This window comes from Ailuropoda melanoleuca, chromosome 8 (assembly GCF_002007445.2).
Source record: "Ailuropoda melanoleuca isolate Jingjing chromosome 8, ASM200744v2, whole genome shotgun sequence".
Lineage (NCBI taxonomy): Eukaryota > Metazoa > Chordata > Mammalia > Carnivora > Ursidae > Ailuropoda > Ailuropoda melanoleuca.
This window is the reverse complement of record NC_048225.1, coordinates 106129998-106155608: the sequence shown is the minus strand read 5'-3', so window position 1 is coordinate 106155608 and position 25611 is coordinate 106129998.

The following is a 25611-nucleotide window of genomic DNA, read 5'->3' as shown; positions in this document are numbered from 1 at the left end:
TAGAGATTTTCCATATGCAAATGATTTTTTCCCCAACACATGCATAACCTCCTCCATTTTCAGCATCCCCCACTCCCAAAAGAGTGGTTCACTGCTACAATTAGTGACCTTACACACTGACACATCACAATCACTCCAAGTCCATGCTACACATTACCATTCACTCTTGGTGTTGCACGTTCTATGAGTTTGGACAAATGTATAACACCACGTATCCATCATTACATTATCATACAGAATATTTTCAAAGTCTTAAATGCCCTCTGTGCCCTGCCAATTCATTCTTCCCTTTCCCCAAGCCCTGGCAACCATTGATCTTCTTACTATTCCCATAGATTTGCCTTTTCAGAATGTCGTATAGCTGGACGTGTAACAGTATGTAGCCTTCTCTGATTGGCTTCTTTCAGTTAGTAATATGCATTTCAGCTTCCTCTATGTCTTTTATGGCTTTATAGTTCATTTCTTTTTAGCACTGAATAATATTGCATTGTCTGGATGGACCATAGTTTATGCATCCATTCACCTACTGAAGGCCATCTTGGTTGCTTCCAAACTTTAGCAAATATGAATAAAATTAATAAAAAAATCTGTGTGTAGGTTTTTATGTGGACATATGTTTTCAACTACTTTGGGTAAATACTAAAGAACACAATTGATGGATCATATGGTAAGAGTATGTTTAGTTTTATAAGACAATATAATTTTGGAGAAATTTTTAATTTTAATGAAGTCCAGCCTATCAGTCATTTTTCTTGGTGATTTGTGCCTCTGGTATTGTATCTAAAAAGTCATTGCCATACCCAAGGTCATCCAGGTTTTCTCCAATGTTATAATCTGGAAATTTTATAGTTTTGCATTTTGTACTTAGGTCTATGATTCACATTGGGTTAGTTTTTGTGAAGGGTGTAAGTTCTGTGTCTAGATTTATGTTTTGTTTGTTTTGCTTATGGATATCCAGTTATTCTAGCATCATATGTTAAAAAATATACGGTTCTTTTAGGTGAATGAAATTTGTTCCAGATATAAATGTAATAGTAAGCAATCAGTTTTTATCTATGGTTTACTTGTGATTTGGTGGAAAGATTTCTGTCAAACAGGGAACAGATTCTACTCTGCTACTAATGGTGTAAACTTGCTGTTTAAAGTCCCTTTCAATTTCTGCACTGGTAATGGATTAGGTAACCTGCAGACTTTTTTATCTGTAAAATTATGTTAACATGAGAGGCACCTGGATGGCTCAGTCGGTTGTGTCCAACTCTTGATTCCAGCTCAGGTCATGATCTCAGGGTCATGAAATTGAGCCCTGTCTCAGGCTCCATGCTCAGCCTCTCTCTCCATTTCCCTCTGCTCCTCCCCACTGCTCTCTTCCCCTCTCTCTCTCACACATAAATAAATAAATCTTTAAAAAATAAAATTCTGTGAACATGAAATATTAGGTTTTCATTTACTCATACAAGTACTAGGAGAAGAGTCAGCTAAGGGAAACTTAAAATGTTTAGCATGGTATCTTAGAGTCAATGAAACACATTTTAGGGAAAAGTGAAGGAAAAACCCTTGGTATAAAGATGAGTCACTTTCCCTCTACTCCTGCCTATGTCCAGCATTTTCCTATTGTATTTCAGTGTATTCCCCTTTCTTAATACTCTAATTAAAAAAATTATCTGAACAATGGCATTTTCACAAAACATTTTTTTCAATACAGAGCTGTTCACTTAGCGCAAAGATGAAATAGAAATCACCAGTGTTTTTATTGCTTACAAGAGAGAAGTTGGACAACAATTTGGTATGTCTATGCAGAGTATTCAGGTAATTAACATAGAATTTTGAGGTTCATAAAAAATCACTACACCCAACAGACCTACATGACACCACATAATAGATTGATTTTTAATGTAGTGTAGTGATAAGTCTCAGTGAGTAAAGATTACTGACTACAATTAGTGTTGGTGACTTAGAAAAAATGTTATCTATGGTGATTGATGATACTCTAGTTATGTATGTGAGAGTCAATAATTAAATTACATTCAAGGCATAGAGGAATTTTATGCTATTTTATTTCTGCATCATACATTTATTGTTCTTTTCCCAGAATGCTACAGTGATGTTTTGGTTACTCTAATTTTATTCCCATGGATTTATATAAAATTTTTACTAGCTATTAATTAGTTGGGATATTTCAAATCTGATGTGTAATGCTGCTCTAGAGATACATTTCTGATAGAATATTTCCATACAATTATTCTGATTAAACACTATTTTACAAAATATTTCTACTATAAATAATCTTTTTTTCCCCTGAGACTGTGATTATGTCAATGCTAAGTGAATAAACTAATGACTTGATCAGTCTAATTAATTAATTAATTCAATTGCCTTGATTCATGTAATAGAAGCCACTGCCCAATACAGAAAAGCATACAATTTATTATCTTGTCAAATCTACATTCCAGAGGCTGAAATAATAAGCCTACTGTGTTATTTTTCCAAATTTATATGTAAACAGTTTGTATAATCTTCCTTCATTAAAGAATCTATACTCAGGATACAATGATTCAATTATAATTTTCCAAAATATAGACATGATCCCATCTTCTTTTCAGATTTCTTTTCCTATGTCTTCCCTTCAGTTCTAAGAAAAGAGTATTATGCAATTTTTAGATGACATCATAGCCCTCACTGACCTCACCCCACCAATGCTTCCATCTAATCCTAGAATACACGTGAAGCTCACCTCACACTAGACCATCATCAGTCTCCAATCGTCCGTGCACTTTCATGTTCTATGCCTTCACTTATGCTTAATTTGGTAGTCATAAGGGTCAACAGGGTCATAAGTGTTCTACTTCACCTTCTTTTCCAAGAAAATGGTAACTGTATTTTTCTCCTTTCTTTGAAGAGAGATGTGGACATATGGCATACCTTGGCCAGTTAAACATGAGCAGAAGTCTGTCAATTTCAGGAGGAGAGGTAAAGAGTTAGTGAATTAATCACTATCCGCTCTTTTTCTTCCATGAGGATCACAGAAGCATGTGTGGAGACAAGTCTCCATCAGCCTAGGCTCCCTGGTGTCTACAATGGGCAGAGCTTCTGTATAGGTCAGGCTTCTAGCAGGAAACAGAATTCAACTCACTTGGTCTGAATGGAGATAATTTAATAAAAGTACTACTTAGAGAAGTGGATAAAGTGAAGGGACATCACAATAAATGTTGGGGCCCCCAGAAGTGAAGGTAGGGTAGAGAGCATTCCAGGAAGAGGAAATAGCACATGGAAATGCAGGAGTGGGGTTAAGCATGAGTTTTTCAGCAACTTAAACAATGCATGCCTAAACTACAGATACTAAGAGGGAGATAATTATGAAATGATAACAAAAAAGTAGTATTAATACTATGGAAAATTGATGTCTAGTTGAGTGGAAGACATTGCTCAAAGTACCTCATGTGTGTTAGCTTATTCCCTTTTTAAAACAATTATGTGAAGTCGGTACTACTAATGACTCATCTGAGAACTGAGGCTCAGCGAATAAAAACATCGTGCCTGTTCCTACAGCTAAAGTATGAAAGAGATTAGATTTGAACCCAGGGAGTGTGGCTCCACAGCTCTTGTCTATAACTATGCTAGCCATGCTCAGACGGATTTTCTCTTTCTCCTAAAAGGAATAAGAATCCATTAAAGGGTTTTAAAGGGCAACTAGAACAGATGAGATTTCTAAAAAGGCTACCCTTTTTGTAGTGTGGAGAACTGATTGGAAGATAGAAAGTACATATTAGTAAGACTAAGTAGAAGAGATCTGCATTTGTACAAACAAGAAACAATGGTGATAGTGGTATTGATGGAGAAAAATATTAATGACTTTGAGAGATATTTAGGAACTGAACTTGTAAAATGTCAGTTATGAATTGTATATGGGAGGGAGAGGGTGGAAGCATTAAGGATAACTGTCTTATACAACCAGATTCCACAATGGGGTCATTCATTAAAATTGGAATAGTGAAGGAGAAAAACCAAAAGAGAGATGATAGGTTTGGTATAGGACTGGTTGACCTCGAGTTGACTTTCATTTATCCACATATAGATACTGATTAAACAATTGGTGGTGATGTCGGAGTCTCACTAGAGTTATGGATTCAGAGACTATTTTTAGGGATGGAATTTAAAGCAATGGGTGTGGATCAGATTATCAGAAGAGAGAATGTAGCATGGAAAAAAATGTGGTCTAGGACCCGTTCTTAATTGTTCTGACATTTAACAGCTAAGGAGAAGAGGTAAGGATTTAGCAAAGAAAAAGTAAATCCCCAGCGAAGAAAAATATGAGAAAAATACTATAAGTAGTATAAAGAAGAGTACAAAGATAAACATAACCAGATACTTAGAATGGAAAGGAGAATAGAGAGCTCCCAGTGAAACAAAGATTTTGTAACGATATGCCACAGTGTTGAAAATTGTTAATAGTTCAAACATTTGCTGCAACATGGACGGGACTAGAGGAGATAATGCTAAGCGAAATAAGTCAAGCAGGGAAAGACAATTATCATATGGTTTCATTCATTTATGGAACATAAGAAGTAGGAAGATCGGTAGGAGAAGAAAGGGATCAAGAAAGGGGTGGTAATCAGAAGGGGGGAATGAACCATGAGAGACTATGGACTCTGAGAAACAAACTGAGGGCTTCAGAGGGGCAGGAGTGGGGGAATGGGATAGGCTGGTGATGGGTAGTAAGGAGGGCACGTATTGCATGGTGCACTGGGTGTTATATGGCAAGTAATGAATCATGGAACTTTACATCAAAAACTAGGGATGTACTATATGGTGACTAACATAATATAATAAAAAATATTATTATTAAAAAATAGTTCAAGCAGTTTGAAAAATAAATTAAGTGTTCTTGGTGTCAGACAGTACCCCAGAAAGCAGCTATTACAAATTTATTGCTGTTAGTATGGGAAATGAAGGTCCAAAGAAATTGAGGGATGTGACATGTCTTTTATACAATGGTATGCTTAGTATCCATCATTATTTTCTCATTTAATTATCTAGAATAGTTAAAGTGCTTTATATATTCCAATAAAGAGAAATATGCTGTCATTTATCAGAGAAATTTATCCAACAATTGTAGAGAAGGCAAAGGAGATGTGGTATGTCCTTTCAACATCATGCAGAGGCATCGTTTAAAACAATCACGTATTGCATGGTGCATTGGGTGTTATACGCAACTAATGAATCATCGAACTTTACATAGGAAACTGGGGATGTACTGTATGGTGACTAACATAAATAATAAAAAAACATAAATAANGTTATACGCAACTAATGAATCATCGAACTTTACATCGGAAACTGGGGATGTACTGTATGGTGACTAACATAAATAATAAAAAAGCATAAATAAATAAATAAATAAATAAATAAATAAAACAATCATGCAAAGATTATTTAATTCTCTAGGAGAATGTACCTGAATTAGACTTTGCTCTTTATATTTGATTAGTACTTGGACACTCTAAAGTCACATCTAGCTTACACGTTTCTCATTAGTAAAAAAAGATAAACCCAAATTTCATGGTTTCATTGACAAATAGGATATTAACCAGTGTCATATTCAACCTGGTATTTTTAATATTTCTTATTCTACTATTTAAAAATGCCTATAATAGTTCTTCAAATGTTCTTTGAAGTAGCTTTAGTATCTCTCTGGTCTCCTCAATAATGAAATAATTTTTTACATACATTTATTTTGTGTTTATAAGAGTAACTTAATTATTTCCAGTTATACTTTGGCATAATCAATTGGTTTACTAGATTAAATCACTGTTTTACTATAGTAAATGGTCCAGTGGTAGCTATTGGTTCACTACAGATTATGTGATAAAATATAAAACTACTACCTTACCTGAATATATTCTTCTTTAGCAGTTATATTTTATTATACATAGTATGGTATCAAAATTGAACTATCTCAGTTCTCTATTTTCATCTCAGTTTAGGCTGAGACTCGAACACAATGGATGCAAACTGTTTCCATATTCCAAATTGAATTATGAGCCCACTATCTAAAATGGAATAGAAAGCAAAGTTGTTTTGCTGTTGTTGTTGTTCATTTGTTTGTTTTTAAACTTAAGCTTTTTGACTACATAAAGAAAATAAAAGTGTCAGGATTTAGAGATTTAAAAAAAAAACTTTTAGAGAGAGTTTTTTATGTGCTATGATTCCCAATTACAATCCTAAAGGGAAGAGTGGGAGGTACTTCCCTCTTCATATACTGTGAAAAGATAGAGGGTCTACAAAGACCACTCAGATAACTTAATATGGGTCCCCTCCCTTGAGCTTGAAGACCACAGTATATCATAGTCTGACTCATCTCCTCCTAAAGAATGAAAGACCAGATCACTAGCTGTTATTAGGGCAAATCATGGATATAGAGATGCCTTAGTTGAAATTCGCTATCTGTTGAGAACTGACAATACCCAATTTCTTCACACTTGTCACTTTTAAGACCAGAGGCTTCAAATGATTAGAGGTACATGAACACTGTAAGTATTCTCTCTGAAAGTCTCACAACCAAGTGATATGTTACAATGAAAGCAAGGCTTATACTAAATTCTACCACACTCCAAAAAAGCCATTTACAAACAGACTCCAGACAGTCATGTCACCTATTACTGTAGCAATATTCAGTTCTACATCTAGTACATTCTCATTTTGTAAGACAGCAGATTCCCTCATAACAGGGTGGTCATTGGACTGAACACAGACCTAGATCAAGACCTCTACTTAGGAAGATGTTAGTCTGTGAGCTCCCTAGAGCTGCCCAAGGCCAAATGCCTGTACAAGTTTACTAGTCAATAAACGTATCTCGATAACTACTCATTCAACATTCAACAACTATATATTTTTCTAAGTTCCCTTATGCTGATTTATGAATCCTCTAATAAAGATGGAGATAATGGGTTTTCCATATAGAGTATCATGTCATCTGCAAAGAGAGACAGTTTGACTTCTTCTTTGCCGATTTGGATACCTTTGATCCCTTTTTGTCTTCTGATTGCTGTTGCAAGGACTTCTAGTACTATGTTGAATAATAGTGGCGAGAGTGGGCATCCTTGTCGTGTTCCTGATCTTAAGGGAAAGGCTTCCAGCTTTTCCCCATTGAGAATAATGCTTGCAGTAGGCTTTTCATAGATGGCTTTTATGAGATTGAGAAATGTACCCTCTATTCCTACACTCTGAAGGGTTTTAATCAGGAAAGGATGCTGTATTTTGTCAAATGCTTTTTCTGCATCAATTGAGAGGATCATATGGTTCTTGAGTCTTTTCTTGTTGATATGATGTATCACATTGATTGATTTGCGAGTGTTGAACCATGCTTGCATCCCAGGTATGAATCCCACTTGGTCATGATGGATAATCCTTTTAATGTACTGTTGGATTCTATTAGCAAGGATCTTGTTGAGGATTTTGGCATCCATATTCATTAGAGAAATCGGTCTGTAATTCTCCTTTTTGAGGGGGTCTTTGCCTGGTTTGGGGATCAAGGTAATATTAGCCTCATAGAATGAGTTTGGTAGCTTTCCTTCTGTTTCTATTTTTTGAAATAGCTTTAGGAGAATAGGTATTATTTCTTCTTTGAATGTTTGGTAGAATTCCCCAGGAAAACCGTCTGGGCCTGGAGTTTTATTATTTGGAAGGTTGTTTATCACTGACTCAATTTCTTCATAGTTAATTGGCCTATTTAAGAAATCTATTTCTTCCTGTTTCAGTCTTGGTAGTTTATAGGTTTCCAGGAAGGCCTCCATCTCTTCCAGATTGTTTAGTTTTTTGGCATATAGCTGTTGATAAAAGTTTCTAATAATCCTTGCAATTTCAATGGTGCTGGTCGTGACCTCTCCCTTTTCAGTCATAATTTTAATAATCTCAGTCCTTTCTCTTTGTTTTTGGACAAGTTTTGCCAGTGGTCTATCAATTTTATGGATTCTCTCAAAGAACCAGCTTCTAGTCCTGTTGATCTGCTCTACTGTGGTTCTGGTCTCTAATTCATTGATTTCTGCTCTAATCTTGGTCAACTCCTTCCTTGTCAGTGGGTTAGGCCTGTCCCTCTGTTGCTGTTCCAGTTTCTTGAGGTGAGAATATAGAAACTGCATTTTAGATTTTTCTATTCTTTTGAGTGAGGCTTGGATGGCTATGTATTTCCCCCTTAGGACTGCCTTTGCAGTATCCCATAGGTTTTGGACCGTTGTGTATTCATTCTCGTTGGTCTCCATAAATTGTTTAATTTGTTTTTTGATTTCCTGGTTTATCGAGTCATTCTTGAGCAGGATGGTTCTTAGCCTCCAAGTGTTTGAGTTTCTTCCAGGTTTTTCCTTGTGGTTGAGTTCCAATTTCAGAGCGTTGTGGTCTGAGAATATGCAGGGGATAATTTCAATCTTTTGGTATTGGCTGAGACCTGTTTTGTGTCCCAGAGCATGATCTATTCTTGAGAATGTTCCATGGGCATTTGAATAGAATGAGTATTCTTTGGTTCTGGGGTGTAGTGTTCTATATATATCTATGAGGTCCAACTCGTCGAGTATGGCATTCAAAGCCTTTGATTCTTTGCTTAGTTTTTGCCAGGGTGTTCTGTCTATTTCTGATAGTGGGGTGTTGAGGTCCCCTACTATTACTGTGTTCTTATCTATATGTCTCTTTATTTTGGTTAAGAGTTGGCTTGTGTATCTTGCTGCTCCCCTGTTGGGGGCATATATATTAATAATTGTCATATCCACTTGTTGAATACTTCCTTTAAGAATAATATAGTGCCCTTCTGTATCTCTCTCTATGGCCTCTAGNGAGATAATGATAGTTCAACAGTTTTTAAATGAAGTCTACCTCTGGCTTAAAATTCTATGGATTCCTTATTTCTCTCAGTAGAAATAGAAAAAAGCTCTTAATTTTCAAATGCTAGCACACCACCCCTGGAGTACTCCCGATTAAAATATTTCAAGTGTCGATCAACTACCTACAGGGTATAATACAAATTACATAAGGTCACACCCAGGATACCAAATTACTTTTAAATAAATAACTCACAATATAAAACTGAAGTTCTATATGTATTCCTGACAACAGAATGGACACACCATTTGCATAGGACAAGATGTAAACAATGGCCCAAAGTTACCAGCCAGAATAAAGCTGCTCTTGGTCCTCCTCAAGAGAACCTCAGGTGAGAAATTCCTCATACACCATGAGAAAACGTGTCAGCCTTAAACATCCACCAGGCATGTACCACATAATCAGTCAAGTATGAACTTTCATGCCGTACTACAACACTCTGTGAATCAAAAACTTATGGGGAACGGTATCTCAACATTAAATGAAGCTCATAATGTTTGCATTAATACACTGGATTGAACAAAATCATTACCAAGCTGAGACAGTGTGTGGAAAACTGGGAGTCACTTGAGGATTTTCATTATCTAAGAGTGACCAGGGCAGGCATGGGATATGCCCTACTTTTACACAAGAGAAGCAAAGGCAAAATGAATCTCACGGCAAGGGGTGGGATGGACCGTGGAGGATAAAAATAAGGTTCCTTTGTATTTGCACTCAATGAGTCCCATTCTTTCAAGATGATTCCTGTTCCAAATGTCTACAGACAAGTAGCATGAGGAGCTCAGGAGCAGAGTTAAATGCTTAAGCTCCATATGCCGGCCCCACAAAAAGACCCTCTCAGCATTCTAATCCCTTTTCATTGGAATGTGCAAAAATTCATATAGGCCACAATTAAGAGAGAAGAAGTGTCAAATACCCTGTGATCCCATCCTATCACCCGAATGGCTAAGGAGAAAGGATTGCCTTAAATACAACATATCCGGGACAGAGCTGTGGCCCCAGCGGGTGCTTCTGAACCGTCAGCTCTCTGCACCCAGGACAGAGGGTGGTGGCAGTGGTGACCCATGTCTAGCAGGAAACAAACTGTGGTGAGAAAGCACCGCCTGAACCTGAGTCACCTCAGACGTCATGTCTAGTAAACAGTCATTGTGTTTACGTCCCAGTTGCTACCAGAAGTTTTGAAGGGAGTTTTCCCCCCAGAACAGTTCCCCATGAGGGAAAGGACTGTCCTAGCGTCTCACTCAGTTGAAAGGATGCCACATCATGCTGGACCTTAGTCGTGGAAGCCACATATCTGGCTTGCCCTTTAGTCCGCAAAGAGTCAGCTTCACATGCATGTCTGGGGCTCATGTTTGTTCCTTAGCTGTCCTTATGTTTTTCCCTCCTGCCATGACACCAGCAGCAAGACTTCGTCTTAGCAGAATGCTGCCAGGGTGGGGCCCCAGAGACGTTCGTCCCTGGCTCAGTTCTGGCCAGAACAGAAGAGAAAATACTTTAAAAACCTCGGTAGAAATAACTGCTTCATTCAGATTATTCAGAGTGGAGCATCTTTGAAACAAACTTTTATTTTTTTATTACTCAGTCTTTCTTAGCATAACTACTGAGTTAAAGCCTTTTTCAGTAGGAGTAAGAAAAAGAAAGAAAGATAAAGTAAATGAGGGAAACCGCAGATACCATGCTGCTTCATATGTTTTAGGACACTGTATCTGTAGTTGTTCAAAACTTCCGAGTTTAAATAATGTATCAACTGATTGGCTAAATAATGTCAATCAATATGCCTGCCACTAGCTATCTGCTACATATGGGTTTTCTCTGGGCTGTAGCTCTTCTCTAACAATCTCTAAGTGCTTTTGGCTTAAAGGAACACATTCCAGAAAAAGTGTAACTGAAGAAAAGATTGTAGATTGGGCAGAAGTTTGACGAATGTTAAAATTTCTATACATTATTAATTACCTTTTCTGCTTGCAGCAGCTCAAAACTTTTACTGTTTAACATTACTATGTTCATTTATCAAGTATATTTCTCCAAGAAATTTTCAAATGTGCCAATACATTTATAGAAATTTTTTGTCAACTAATTTTGGAATAAATAAATCATTCATGAAATATGATACTTAGATGTACGATCCTTGATAAATTAAAATTTGTTTTTACTGTCCTCAGTGATACTTCTGTTCACAGACATAGAACTGCTGAGGGTGACTTGATTCCACCATGGAGCTAAGAACTGCCCCTGCATTCTAGAGGAGGAATGCGTGGTTGTAGAGAGTCAGGGGCAACCAGCTATGATGCTCAGGTGTTCACACTACTTCCCAAGAGCTGAAGAACTGTGTGCCAGAAGTAACATGTCAGCGCTGTCAAATGCCAGCCTGACATTGTCATAAACCCATGTCATCACTGTATCATTTAAAAAATCCCCACTGTTCTCTATAAATTAATGGAGTTGCACTGTACTTTCCTACTTTGATATTGGTGATTAACCTGTGACGATTCTGAAACTCCACAATCAGTGGAAAAGCATATTTTTGGTTAGGTGAATCAAGTTATAACTAGAGCTAAATGGACTGCATGCTGCTGTTGTCAGGATAGCTATCAGTAATAAATGTACTATAAATGCACACAGTTTCCTTAGAGATCAATTCGAGGAGGAAATGAAACATGTAAATAATTAGACAAAAGTCAATATAGTGTCCAAACATTGCATCTCCAATTAAAATTAATATAGTGCATAGCTTCCCTTCAGAATAAAGGGTTAATTAAGTTTCCTTAAAAGAGACTGCATGCTAACAAAAGTAAAAAAATAAACAAGAATTGAGAACAGAACTGGAATAGCTTTTCCATGAATTTGTAAGATATAAAGTATGTGTGAATGTATGTATAGTTAAAATATGTTGAAGAAAGAAGAAAGATCTGTGACTTCCCTGTTTTTCTTTCTGAAAAAAAAAAATGGGACGTTCTGAAGGTTCTGAACTTAAGAAATACATTGATAGAATGAACTAATAAAACTCCCAGCTATAGGAAATGTAATTTTTAGAAATTGCTCAACAGGAAAATAACATGCAGGTAAATACTTGCAAAAAATAGAGTCAATCTTGAGGATTAGTAATCATGAGATTTTTTCCATGAAGACCTTGAGCTGCTGATAGGAGGTTTGTATTGGCCATAAAGTAAAACAAGTAAGTACTTGTACTAAAACTTGAGAGAAAAATCACTTTTTCTTATAGCCTAGTAAATTGCAATCAATACTCTGCTTGCCTCGTAGTCAAGATATTTTTATCAATTTATTTGCAATTACCAAAGAAATATCATGCAGAGGTAATTATGTGCTGTTCCCACTTTTTGAAAAGTAGTGTTTTACCAAATAGTGCTTGGATCTATCTATTGGCCCTGCACAAATTCACAGGAAATCTGGCAAACTGCAGAGGGAAATATGTCCTACTTTACAATTTCATTTCCAAGTTCTGTAGAGTTAAGCACCTAACTGCTGGTTATAAAATAGTTATGTGCATCCATTGGTCTGACTTTTATTATTTTATCAATATCTCTGTGTAGAGGCCTATATTTAAAAGCTACACAATTTTACCTTTATTGACTAAAATCTTTCCTCTTTTTTTTTTGTTAATTATAAATCTTGTCCTTTAGATCCATATGTTTTTGTAGTGTATTAGTGAGCCAGAAGATAATATTATAATGGGTAACATTTTTTGAGCATTTACCATATGCCAGGCACTATTTGAAGGGCTTTACATGAATTAGCTTTTTTAAGGTGCACAAAAAATATCAGAAGTAGATTTTTTTTTATCACCTCGTTTTACCAATGGGAAAAACCAAGGCACAAAGATGTTGAGGCATGCCATTGGCTGCAGTATGGGCAAGGAAAGAGCCAGACTTTAAAGTTCATAATTATCTCTGAAGCCTAATGCCTGACCACAATGCCATATTCCCTCTGTTATAAAATACTCAGCCAAATAAAAGAAGAAAAATGTTTCCTGTAAACATCCAGCCTTTCAGGAAAAACCACCAGCAGCTTACAAAGGGTGATATTATTTAACATAAATAAGTAAAAATTACAATATTTTAAGTAGTTTGGGAAGAAAAATAAAAGGATGGGTGTACAAAGTTTTTGTACATGTAAAATATGCCAAGATAATGCCAACCCTCACTTATGGTGTGCACATAAAGTATTATTTTAAAACATAATACATCAAAAACTTAACATGTGAGGGCGTTATTATTCCTTTGACATGATGGCTCAAGGGGAGGAGGTGGATGACTTTATCACAAGCAAACTGTTGCTTTTTAAGGATTGCAGAATTATTTGTTTTCATGCTACGGCATATAACAATTTTAAACAAAAATGCCCTATGTTTAACATTATGTTTGAAATTTTTTTGCACAATCTTTTAGAACTATAGTGGTTTGCAAATATTGGAGAACCAAGTGTGAGAGCGCCTCTCTGTGGTGGGAAATTATTACAATTTTAAAGAGAAAAACTGGCATGTCCTAGTCATCGCTAACTTTTTTAAAAGCTAACATTTTTTTTTTTTTTGGTGTGGATTTTCTGAGCGGTTTTTTTTTTTCTCCTGACTCCTAAATTTTATCCCCTTTTTCTCTCTATTAATTATTACTGGCAGAGAAAGAGAAGCAATATTTAGGGCCTTATGTAAATTTTGACTTTCAGAGAAAAACGCATAATGTAATTCTGGATCTTGAGGAAAATTAAGGATAAATTAGTGACACCATATTTGTTTCTTCCATATTTCTAAGAAGAAAGTATTCATTTCCAGAATACAACAGAAATATTTCAGTGTAGGTTCAACCAATGGGCAGAATCACTAAGAGATTATATACCATATTCCCTCCCTGACTGCCTGTTTTGTGGACTAGACTCTAAGCTCCAATGTCAGACATAAAACAACAGCCTTACCCAGACAATCCCTAAAGTCAAATCCCTAGGATTTGATGCTGGAGCTTGGAGATAACAAAGTGGGCAGAGAGGGAAAGAAGATGTATATAAGGTACAGTGACAACAATCAGGAGCCCATAAACAAAAGGTGGAGGCCACCAGAACAGTCTAACCCTATATCAATCCCTAGGGCCTCTGACCTTGCTTGTGTAGTTGTCCTACAGAAGCTAAAGCCTTTTATCATGGAACTAAATACCCTCATTGGTCCAGAGTAGAAGTTGAAGGAAGATCCAGTGGAAGCTGCGGCAGCTGGAGACCTGGCCACTGCCTCTCACCGATGGGATGAGCCAGCAGATGAATGACAACACGTGTGAGCTACAGAAGGGCTGCTGCTTCATTTCCCCCCTCCAATCTCCCATAAGACATTCTGTTGTGCCTCACCCTAACCAGAAACATATAGAAAGTTCTGGAAAATGTAGTTAAGCCTATCCGAGTGGACACATCACAAAGCCACCACAGTTCACCCCTTGTCAACTCAGTACCCAAACATATCTCTCAAAGTATACTGATCTCCAAAATTGAAACTGGCAAGATCATGCTTCCACCTAATGTGCTACAACTATCCCTAATACAACTAAAAGCAGATTAACCCTTTCCACAAGAAAGATACAAAGTCCCTTTTTTGTCTCTGGGTGATATCATTTTTCTAGTAGTTGACTCATCGCCCCTCACTGATATCCTGTAACTTAAATAGGGAGATGTAAAATTAGCTACTGTTAATGCATCTTATTTTATATTATTAGAGGATGAGGAAGGGGAGAAAAACAACAAAAATTGTGTGATGTGTGTATGTATACATAAAAACATAATCATATCAAAATGAGGAAAAAACACTCATAACTATTACAGTCCATGATTCTCCAACTGATCCCATGGTCTTAGTTGGTATGTATCACAAGCTTCTTCCACTAATATTCCATACAGGCACTTCTGTTGTCACAGTTTCTTGCCTGGTAAAGTTACCCAAAACTTCATGGGGTGCCTGGGTGGCTCTGTCGTTAAGCGTCTGCCTTCTGCTCAGGTCATGATCCCAGGGTCCTGGGATCGAGCCCCACATTGGGCTCCCTGCTCAGCAGGGAGCCTGCTTCTCCCTCTCCCTCTGCTTGTGTTCCCTCTCCCTGTGCTTGTGTTCCCTCCCTCGCTGTGTCTCTGTCAAATACATAAAACCTTGAAGAAAAAAAAAGTTACCCAAAACTTCATTCCTGAAGGATCCGGGCGGGCCATTAGAAGTCCAGCCTGGGGGCGCCTGGGTGGCACAGCGGTTAAGCGTCTGCCTTCGGCTCAGGGCGTGATCCCGGTGTTATGGGATCGAGCCCCACGTCAGGCTCCTCCGCTGCGAGCCTGCTTCTTCCTCTCCCACTCCCCCTGCTTGTGTTCCGTCTCTCGCTGGCTGTCTCTATCTCTGTCAAATAAAAAAAAGTTACCCAAAACTTCATTCCTGAAGGATCCGGGCGGGCCATTAGAAGTCCAGCCTGAACTGGGTTAGGATAGTCTTCCGCTGACTTGAATGATAGGACCTGAGAGCATTAGGGGGCACACTGGGGGATCTCCTGCCTTCTATGCATACCCTCCATTGTCCACATTATTGAATCAACCCAATTTCACCTTGATAGAAAAATCACTCCAATGAGTGCAGAAGCCTTATTCTTTTTCTGGAGAATAAGGAGACTAATTCAGGAGACTAATCTGGCCAGGTCAAAGTCTCCACGTGCAGTTCAATCCTATCATTGTCACATTCCTTGTCAAAGCATGACTTTCTTTGGAACTAAGATCTTGAGACTCACAAGACTCAAAGTCATCAAAACGAGAAGCAACCATTTTGCTTGTGGATTACTTGCGATAATGATGGAGAAGGCTCCTCTGTTTCCTTCCTTTGATTTCCTCACCCATGAACTCTGACTATGGGAGAAATCACACTACACATGAATGCTGAGTATATAAAGCGTCCTGGAGATATTACCACAACCCTGAAAGGTCTTGCTGGCACCACAACTAAGGCTTCATAAGGCCATTCCACCATTTTCTCAGTTGCTCTATAAGGAAAATCATGGTTACACTAGTTAACTCCTTGAGAACGGACCCACTGTCACATTTCATTTGCTCTGAAATAAATCCCTTGGTCTAGAATGATGCTGTGGGGAACAGCATGATGATAGATAAGGCGTTCTGTGCTACACAGAATGTAGTCTTGTTGGCAGATTGGACACTCAGCAGTGCCTGCAGCCAGTACGCCTTGGTGACTGGAAATTCATACGCTGAGCCCATGCAATCCTACATCTCTCTCATCATGACCACTTGTTCCTAAGCCCATTGGTCAATAACAGGAGTGGTTGGGACAGAGGTTGACTGGTGTCCATAGCACACATCATCCTATCCAGGTGAGTATTAAAATCTTCTTTTACTGAGGTCACCCTTTGGTGAGCCTTTGCTTGAGACACAAATATGTTCAGAATGCATTTCTGTTAGAGGAGGTATCTCCCCATGATTCCACATGTCGCCACTTTTTCAGTCTCATTCCTTTTAAGACCTTGATCATCCAAACAAACTACGGGCCATAGCCCATGTATCAATATAGACCTAGACCTCTGGCTATTTCTCTTTCCAAGCAAAATGAACACCAGATGCACTTTTCAAGTTCTGCACCTGAGAAGACGCACTTCACTGTCCTGAAGGGCTCTCCCAAAATGGGGATGAAGTGCTGAACTGTCCTCTTTTGAGAGGTACCTGAATATTGTGCAGGACCATGAATTAACTAAACCCGAGGGTTTTTGTTGTTGTTGTTGTTGTTCTTGTTGTTCTTGTTGTTTTCATTCAACTGACTGAAGGGAACGTCCTATGAGATGCTAGGTATGCACTGGGAACGAGAAGCTAACGCAACGAGGGTAGGGACCAGGCATGGGCACTTGGGCCATTTTCTTGTGCATGTTACTTGTGCTTTCAGGGCCTGTTAAGCCCCATGTCATATAGACCACTTCCATTTGATGATGGAGTGACTCTGTGCGTGATCAATTTTGTGGCTTAGTGGGTCAGACAATGCCTAATTCATGATGGGCAGTTCATATTGCATGGTAACTTGGTGGTTCATGGTCAGCTTTTCAGTCTCTACTAAAGCCCAGTAGCAGGCCAAGAGTTACTTCTCAAAAGGCTAGTTATCCACAGGGCATTGATCCAAAATTCTAATGGTTTGTATAGTGACTGTATTGGTCTGTGCAAGGTTTCAATCAGCATCTCTACCTGCCCCCAACACTTCCTGCACCAACAGATGTGCTGGGCCACGTGGTCTGGGGTCAGGGAAGCTTATTACATAGCAGCCTGGAGCTGTTGCAGAAACTCCTTTTATTCGGGGCCTGACTCAAAACTGCAGCTTATTGATTCACTTGGTATATGGGTTGGAGTAGAACTTCAAAATTCTGTGAATTCCTAAAGTCTTTGGGGGTAGTTGAAATGATTTCCTGGAGACATACAAATTTAATATAAGTATACTCTGACTCCTCCATAATAATCAGAAGTTCAAATCAGATTTGGAGGCATTTATAAAGATACATTATCAAGGAATTTCAAAGTGTTTATATGTCACTCTTTAAAGATTCCATTGTTTCCTAATAAAAAATATCATGTATTTCCATCCATGCTTCCATTTGTGGTTCATGTGGTAACATATGCCTATGCTTCGATTTATGTGATCAGTTCTTTGGTTAAAAATACGTGGAAGATATTGATGTAGTAAGTTCGTTAATTTTGGTAAAATTAATTTATGCTGATTTCCAGAGGTGAAATATTAAGATGAAACAAAAAAGTTGTAAATGAGAATCCATAAAATGTGGTTCTGCTTTTGAAATATAAATGATGAATAAAATTGAAAGGAATATTAATGCTTTATGATGATGATAAAAAAGAACACCGCTCAAAAGACTATGTTTTGAAAAGGATGTAAAAATTCCTTTTCCAGTGAATTTAAAAGAAAGAAAAGAGTGAAGAGAAGAGAAAAGAAGAGAAGACAAAAAAGAAAAGGCAGGAAGAAGGGAGGGAGGAAGGAATAAATTAATTTGGAAGAACAGGAAGAAAGAATAGATTCTCAGCACTGGAAGTATACCATACAGAACAGAAATGACAAAAGAGAGAGATGTATTGAGATTTCATTTAGTGTTATTTTTACAATTCATGTTTATAATTCAGAAATCATACATGCTTATATTTATCACTAATATTGAATAGTAAGATAAAGCCTGAATTTTGAGTAAACAGATGATTTCTACTATAGAAAATAAAATATATGCGCTCTGCTCCACTTCTTGTTTGCCTATATCTGTTTCCAACCTGGATAATTTGGCTTCCTTCTCTGCCTCAAGTACACAAATGAAACAGGTTTATTCAACATGCTATTTATTCAAGTTAACACCTTATTAAGAAACAGCAAATTCGCTAATTTATTTGCTATATTTAAGACTAATACTTTATCGTACAGCAGGCTTTCTTCCATGTTTTTGAAAGAAGTGCTGATGCAAACCTCTGAGCTACCAACGTAACTGTTAAAAACTCCTCCTCCTTTTGTTAAAGTGCCAATTCCCATTTCTCCCCGCTGTGACTTCTGCTTTTTTTTACATGGAGACTGCGCAGTGCCTTATCCTGCAGGAAGCCCTCCTTAGTCTTTGACATTGGTGAGCGGGCTCCTTGTAGGAGTACAGATGATTGACTGCAGGTCCTCCCGCTGTGCTCAGTCAGCAACCCGCTCTCTAACTGGTTCGAACAGATGTTTCTCTTTTAGAGCTTTAAGAACTATAATTGGGTGGAAAAATAGCATGTTTCACTTAATTCAATTTACTACTTGCATTCATTTGTTAGAGAATTCATTTAGAATCCACATAAATATGTCGTTTTGAATAAATGAAGGGACTGAGCTATATGATTCTGCCCCTATGCCAATGAATTGTATTGCACGGTGGTTGATACTAATACTCAGAGAATTCTATCTGAACTAATGCCCCACTCATTTGGTGACAAAGGTCTTGATTGAGTCTAAAGTTCTCTGAGGCCAGGTAACTTGCCTTTTTTATTCTTTATTTTTTAAGATTTTATTTATTTGAGACAGAGAGAGATAGTGAGATAGAGCACGGGGTGGGGGAGGCAGTCAGAGGGAGAGGGAGAAGCAGGCTCCCTGCTGAGCAGGGAGCCCAAAGTGGAGCTGGATCCCCGGACCCCAGCATCATGACCTGAGCCCAAGGCAGACTCTTAACTGATTGAGCCACCCAGGTGTCCAGTCAGGAAACTTGTCTATCTGGATTACTGTTATACCTCTGTTTTGTGACCTATAACATTAAACATTCAAAAATTTTAAGTAAATATTATATTTAAATGTATGTTGTATGTATTTATAAATATTAAGTGTATTATAATATTTTAGTTATATGATGTGATATACAAGAGAGTAATTAAAAGAAAAGTATAAAAATATAATTGCATGATTATTTCTTATGTATACAGTACCTTTGTTAGATGCAAATATCAGTAAGTTCTAATTTACTTTGTTTTATTGGACATTAAAACCAATATAAAGGGAAAACCCAATATAAAGGGAAAACCCAGCATATTTTAAGCATATTTTAAGTATTTGTTAATTTATGTGAGATGACCCAAAGAAATTATAAGCTTGAGAAATGGAATAATTTGCAAATGTGGTATGCGATTTTGAAATTTTTATTGACAGACTGGTTGAACAAAATGTCAGTCTCCATTCAGTTGATCACTTAGCATTTTATATTTGTTGCTTGTTACATAATATTTTAACATCTGTCTGAATCTGAACCAATATGACACATTAATTTATCAGAATACTATTTAATTGTACTTACGGGTTAAATGATCATTTTGAATAAAGGCCCAACAAGAATTTCTTCGGATACTTCTTTTGTTAGACACATATTATTCAAGATCACTTATTGTAGTTTATATACTTTTAATATGGAGTGGAAGACTGTATTACAATATGGATTTTGTTTTAGAACATGTTAAGAAATACAGCGCCATAATTTGGGAGTTGGGCCTGGAGCTAACATCCAATGCTTAAATAGTTTAATAATTTACTATTAGGGTTTTACTGTCTATAGTTGTTATGCTTCTAAACATTTTCTCTGCAGTATTCTGAGATAATTTACACTAAAATTAGTTTTTAAAAAGCTCATAAAATATGAGACTTAACTATAAATGCAGGGAATCACTCAATCATAATTTGCTTCACCATTGCCTGGTACATATCAACAAAGTCATCCTTCTTACTGAATGAAGAATATCTGTATATGTGGCACATAATTTTCTTTTTTAATAAACACCTTATCACATAAATGAGGCAGTTTGTAGGGCATACTAATGAGTTCAGAACACCTGGGAAAGCTATTTTCTATCTCTTAATAAAGTCATTAAAAGATCTTTCGTTGGACCAGTGGAAGCCACATAATGACAACCTAAATAGTTATAAATATTATTCTTTAGGCAAGTCATATCACCTTCCCAATTTAGCAAGGAGGGGAGGGGATTCCTAAAAGACTTAGAGATGTGGCACACAAATTTTTTTTCATAGAAAAATATTATGAAGCCCACCAACAAGACACTAAAAAATAACATTAATTTTTTTCAAAATTAATAATTTGTTAGAATCATAATCTGTGTCATATTTCTGGTCCTCTACAAATTATAGTTATCATTTTGTCACTGTATCTCGGGTGCATAGAATCTGGTTCCATAAGTTTCAAAAACATCCTCAGTCCTGTTATGGACAGGTTTTCTCCTATTCATACCTTCCTTTTCATCTCTCAATGTATCTTCTGTTTCTCAAATTTATTATAGTGCCTTGGGCCATCTACCTATAGCCTCTATAAACTCTCTACGTTATCCAGGAATTCTGACAATTTTTGGAAGTCAAATCACTCTGTTAATTTCCTCTCTTATTGATAAAAACTGTCATCTGGAGGCAAATTATATCTCCTTTCCCCCTTTTATTAGCCCAACACTTTACTCATATGCATTCAGTTTAAAGGATAAAAGAAAATCTTTAAGGAAAAGAAAATTCACAGCATAACAACATAAAAGCCAACCTAGATTCTTAGAATAGAAAAGATTCTTTCCCCTAATGCAGAAAGCCCCTATGCAATATTCTGGAGACGTGGTTAATAGTCTTTGCTTGAGCAAGTCTAGCAGTGGAGATTGCACTTTATTAAGGAGTTCATTTTATTGTTGGACAGCTTTAAAATTTGAAAGTTCCACCTGATATTTGTTCACTTTTTTCATGTAGATCATAAGCAAAGTGCAAATGTAATGTAGCTGACCTCATCTAGACCCTGACCTCATCTCGACTCTGAACAGGGACGACTTCCCTGGATTTGTGTGTTTTGTATTCCAGATGACTCGACAGCAAATAGCCATGTAAAAATATCTACATAGATTCTTTTATTTAAAATTTCATAAAGATGATAAAATACTTTCTTGGTAACCGAACTCGTACTCTGAAATAAGAACCTGACCACACAATGAATTACAAATCTCTTCTTCCTCCTCACTAAGGATAGGGTGATACCTTTCACCCGTGTGCCTGAAATGATAACTCCAGTCTGATCAGGATCCCGGATCTGGAGTATAGTGTTCCCTCCATAGGTTTTGCCCTATTCAACATGACATATAGATACATTTGCTTCTTTTTAACCAAGTGTGCTAGCCTATTGCTTTTGCCCTTGTTAAAGTACCATCTTTTACAGTCAGCATTGTGTCTTTAAGAAACAACCTTGCCTTCCTCCAGTGTACCTGGCTAGATGCCGACTGTGAATGTATAGGGCTGTCCATCTGTGTGAGCTTTAGATGCTGTGAAGATGAATGGGAGATGAGTGTGTGAGGAGCGTGGGTATCAAAGCTCTTTTGGAAGGTAAATCCAATCATGCTTAACATTTGAATTCAAAAAGTATAACGGGGCACCTGGGTGGTGCAGTCAGCTGAGCATCTGACGCTTGGTTTCGGCTCAGGTCATGATCTCAGGGTCATGGGATGGAGCCCCACGTCAGGCTCTGCACTCAACTGGGAGTCTGCTTGAGATTCTTTCCCATCCTCTCTCTCTGCCGCTCCTGCTTGTGCTCTCTCTACCTCTCTAGAATAAATAAATAAATCTTTAAAAGAAAAAGTGCAACAATTTCCAGCATTGGGGCAAGACCTGTAATGATCCCCAACTGTCATTAGCTGAGGAAATTATGGTGTTTGAATGTTCCAGACAGGACACATCACTAGAAGGTCTCTAGCAATTAAGGATAGCAGTTGGTGTCTTGGTTGGAAGATATTTGGGATAGCACAAATACAGTTTAATTTTAAACGTTTTCATATATACACCATCCTGTATACCTTCCAATCAGAACATCAACTACCATCTTGAATTATCTGAATTTATATAAACTAAGTGTATAAAACTAAAACTAAACAAAACAAAACAAAAAAATTACTTTAATTCACAGAGGCTGAGACTTTCATCTGAAGTATCACAAGAGTATCAGTCCAGGATCTTTGTTTATGTTTGTATTTGTAAGGACTGACTATTTTTTTAGCTGCATATAATACAAATTACCACTTTGTCTATAGTCTATAATATGTCCAGAAAATCCAAAGACATTAAAAATTAGAACTACTGTAAAGGTACAATATTTCTAAGGATAGGTTTTATATAATATTACTCAAAAAGACCACAATATAATAAGAATAAAATCAATGAATGAATACTTGACACAAAATTAAGTTAAACTGATATGTGACACTAGGTTGTAGTAGATTTTTTTAAAGATTTATTTATTTATTTTTAGAGAGGGGGGAGGGGCCATGGGAGAGGGAGGGAGCGCATCTTCAGCAGACTCCCCACCAAAAGCAGGGCTCATTCCCACAACCCAGGAGATCACGACCTGAGCCAAAACCAAGAGCTGGACGCTCAACCGACTGAGCCACCCAGGTGCCCCTAGGTTATAGCAGTTTTGAGACAAAACTAGGTTTGACACAAAACGGAATAGAATGTACATTCAAGGAATTGTTTAGACCTTCTTACAATGGTTTCAAATGCATAAGATGATTTTCTTCTTTTTCCCAGGTGAAGGGTGTTGATCTCATGCTTATTTGTTATAGAGAAATCTTTCCAAACAATTCTGTGACCGAGTGTGAAAAATAGGGACAGGAGTCTCTGAAATGATAAAAGGAAATTCTTGATAGTAGCTATGTCTTTGAAAAGAAGTCTTATATTAAAGATTAAGAAGTAGAAAAATTAGCATTCAAGTATTGTCTTCAATTCAGAGCAAAGTTACACTAAATGAATAATAAACATATGGAACATGTCACCAAGGAGACCAATTAAAAATGTAGTAAATCAAAAGTACTGTCATCTTTTCTAGTGGAACAGAAGTAAAGGGAATAAGACAAGAGAACACAGTAAATGTTTTCTTTCATGGACAAGCTCAGCCATTATTATTTTTCTTAATATGGAATACACAAATTAGTCTCTCTCTTGGGGAGAATTCCTAGCAGCAGTCTCACCCTGGCATGTACAGTTTTTAAATTGACATTTTCCCATCAGAATTCTATTCTAAAATACACAGTCCTAAAATTGCCACCTTTTCCTTTTTTTAATAATGAAGCTGAACTTCAAAGAAGTTAGGTAATATTTCCATTATTGTGTAGGTAGTAAAGAGCATAACATGGTTGGAAACCTCCTCCTTCCTTTTCCCTAAGTTTGAGAGAAAGTATATGTTCTTCTTGGGACCACATTTAATCCGCAGCTGGTGCCACAGGTAACTTTCTCCATAATTAGCCATTGGGGAAGTAAACAGAAGAGAGTTTGAAGAAAATGATGTCAATAGTTTGGTTTCTTAATTTCCCAGGCTTTTTCCTTACCTCTACTAAGGACCCTATTCTACCACACTCTACTCTCTAATCATATTTAAATTGCTTGAGTTGGCTTCCATTATCTCGGGCACTCCTGGACCTCCAAGCTTTCCAGAGAGGTCTTTCCTTGTGCACTCCTCGTCACCACATGCTCTCATTCCTCACACCTGACTTCTCCTTCTTTATATATGGCTTCAGTTTATGCATTGCTTCCTCTGGGGAACTTTTTCTGACTCCGCAAATGTAGACTAGCATCTTCTCCAGTGTCCCCCACTACAGAAGTGTGTATCTCTTTCATTTTATAACTTATCTTGTATTTTAATTTCTTATATAAATAATTTCATTTTCCCCTAGGCTTAAGATTTTTGAGGACGGACACTGGAATTCTTATTCTCTGTTATCTCTGGTATCCAACTAAGCATCTGTTGGAATTGATGTTACATAACTGATACTCAATAAACCTGAGTTAATCAGTAACTCCCACATTCTTGCTCATAGTTAAGAAAAACCATCTTCTTCAGGGATTTTTCTAAACTCTGTGGCAATTCTTTTGTTCTTTTATTTGTCCAGTTCTTAACAGCAAGTGAACCCCAGAATTTTGTCTATAGTCATCTTTCCTCACCCTAACCCCTTTCTTTGGGAAACTTATTCTACATACAACACACAAAAATATGCTAATTTATTTCAAATCAATCAATAGCCTATTCTCAGGCTTTTTTTTTTATTTGTCTCAAATATTCAGCTTCAACTTACACTTGAGTGTTTCATACGCATCATGTATAAAAATAACCACATTTTCCCCGTAATAAACTTGTCCTCTACCCTTTGCCTTTAAAAGGCACCCATAATTACCTAGTTTCTTAAGCTAGAAGCTCAGGAGGTATACCAAATAGCTCTTCTTTTTTACTTAATTTATTTTTCTACGCCAAAACATATTTTTCCCTTCTTGTCATCTCTGCAACTACTGCATTAGGTTAGTACTTTATCATCTAATAATGATCTCTAATTGAGAAGTCTCCATTTTTACAATGCATCATAAGTGAATTTTCAAAAGTACAATTTTGAATCTATAGTGTTCATATTTAAAATTCTTTACTAGTTCCCATTATCTTCAGAACAAAAATTCAAATTCCTCTATATTTTAAAATGCCCCTCATGTTCTGGATAAAAATACAACACTTACTTCCCCAAATTCTTCTCCTACTATATCTACACCCTTCCTATAAATTCTAAACATTCTGAATGAATTGATTTTTCTAAAAATGAAGCATATTCTATTTTTCCCCTGGCTAACAATATGGGTCTCAAGATTTGTTTCAAGGAGCACTTCCTATGAGGTATTTTTTTCCATGACCTCAAGAAAATGTCCCCAAGCTGTGGCAATGTAGCATTATTTGCAAAATTCTATCATAGAATGTATCACATGCTATTGTCATTATTGGGTTACTTCTCCATCTCCCCTCATTATACATTGGCTCACTGAGAGCAGGAAACCAAGTTTTTACTCTTAGAGCTCTAGAAACTAACATAATGCCTGGCACTAAGTTTCTTTGTTGTTCTTTTTCTTTTTTTAACTTCCTAGTAAGAACTAAATCTCTACTAATAGAATTATAAGCACCAGAGAAAGGTCATTTGAGGATATAGGTTAAACGTGCTCTTAATAAATCATTTTTGACTAAGGCTTGCATATTTCAATTTGTTTTTGTATTAATTTTAAAACTTTGTGAAAGATAGTATCTATTCTCATTTTACAGATCATTCTCATTTTACAAATAAGACAATTTTTTCCTAAGAGATGGAATCATCCATTATCATGATGTCATCACATCTTCATCACATTACAAAGGGTGTCTTCCCAAACCCACCCCCACTCCAGAGGCAACTGTT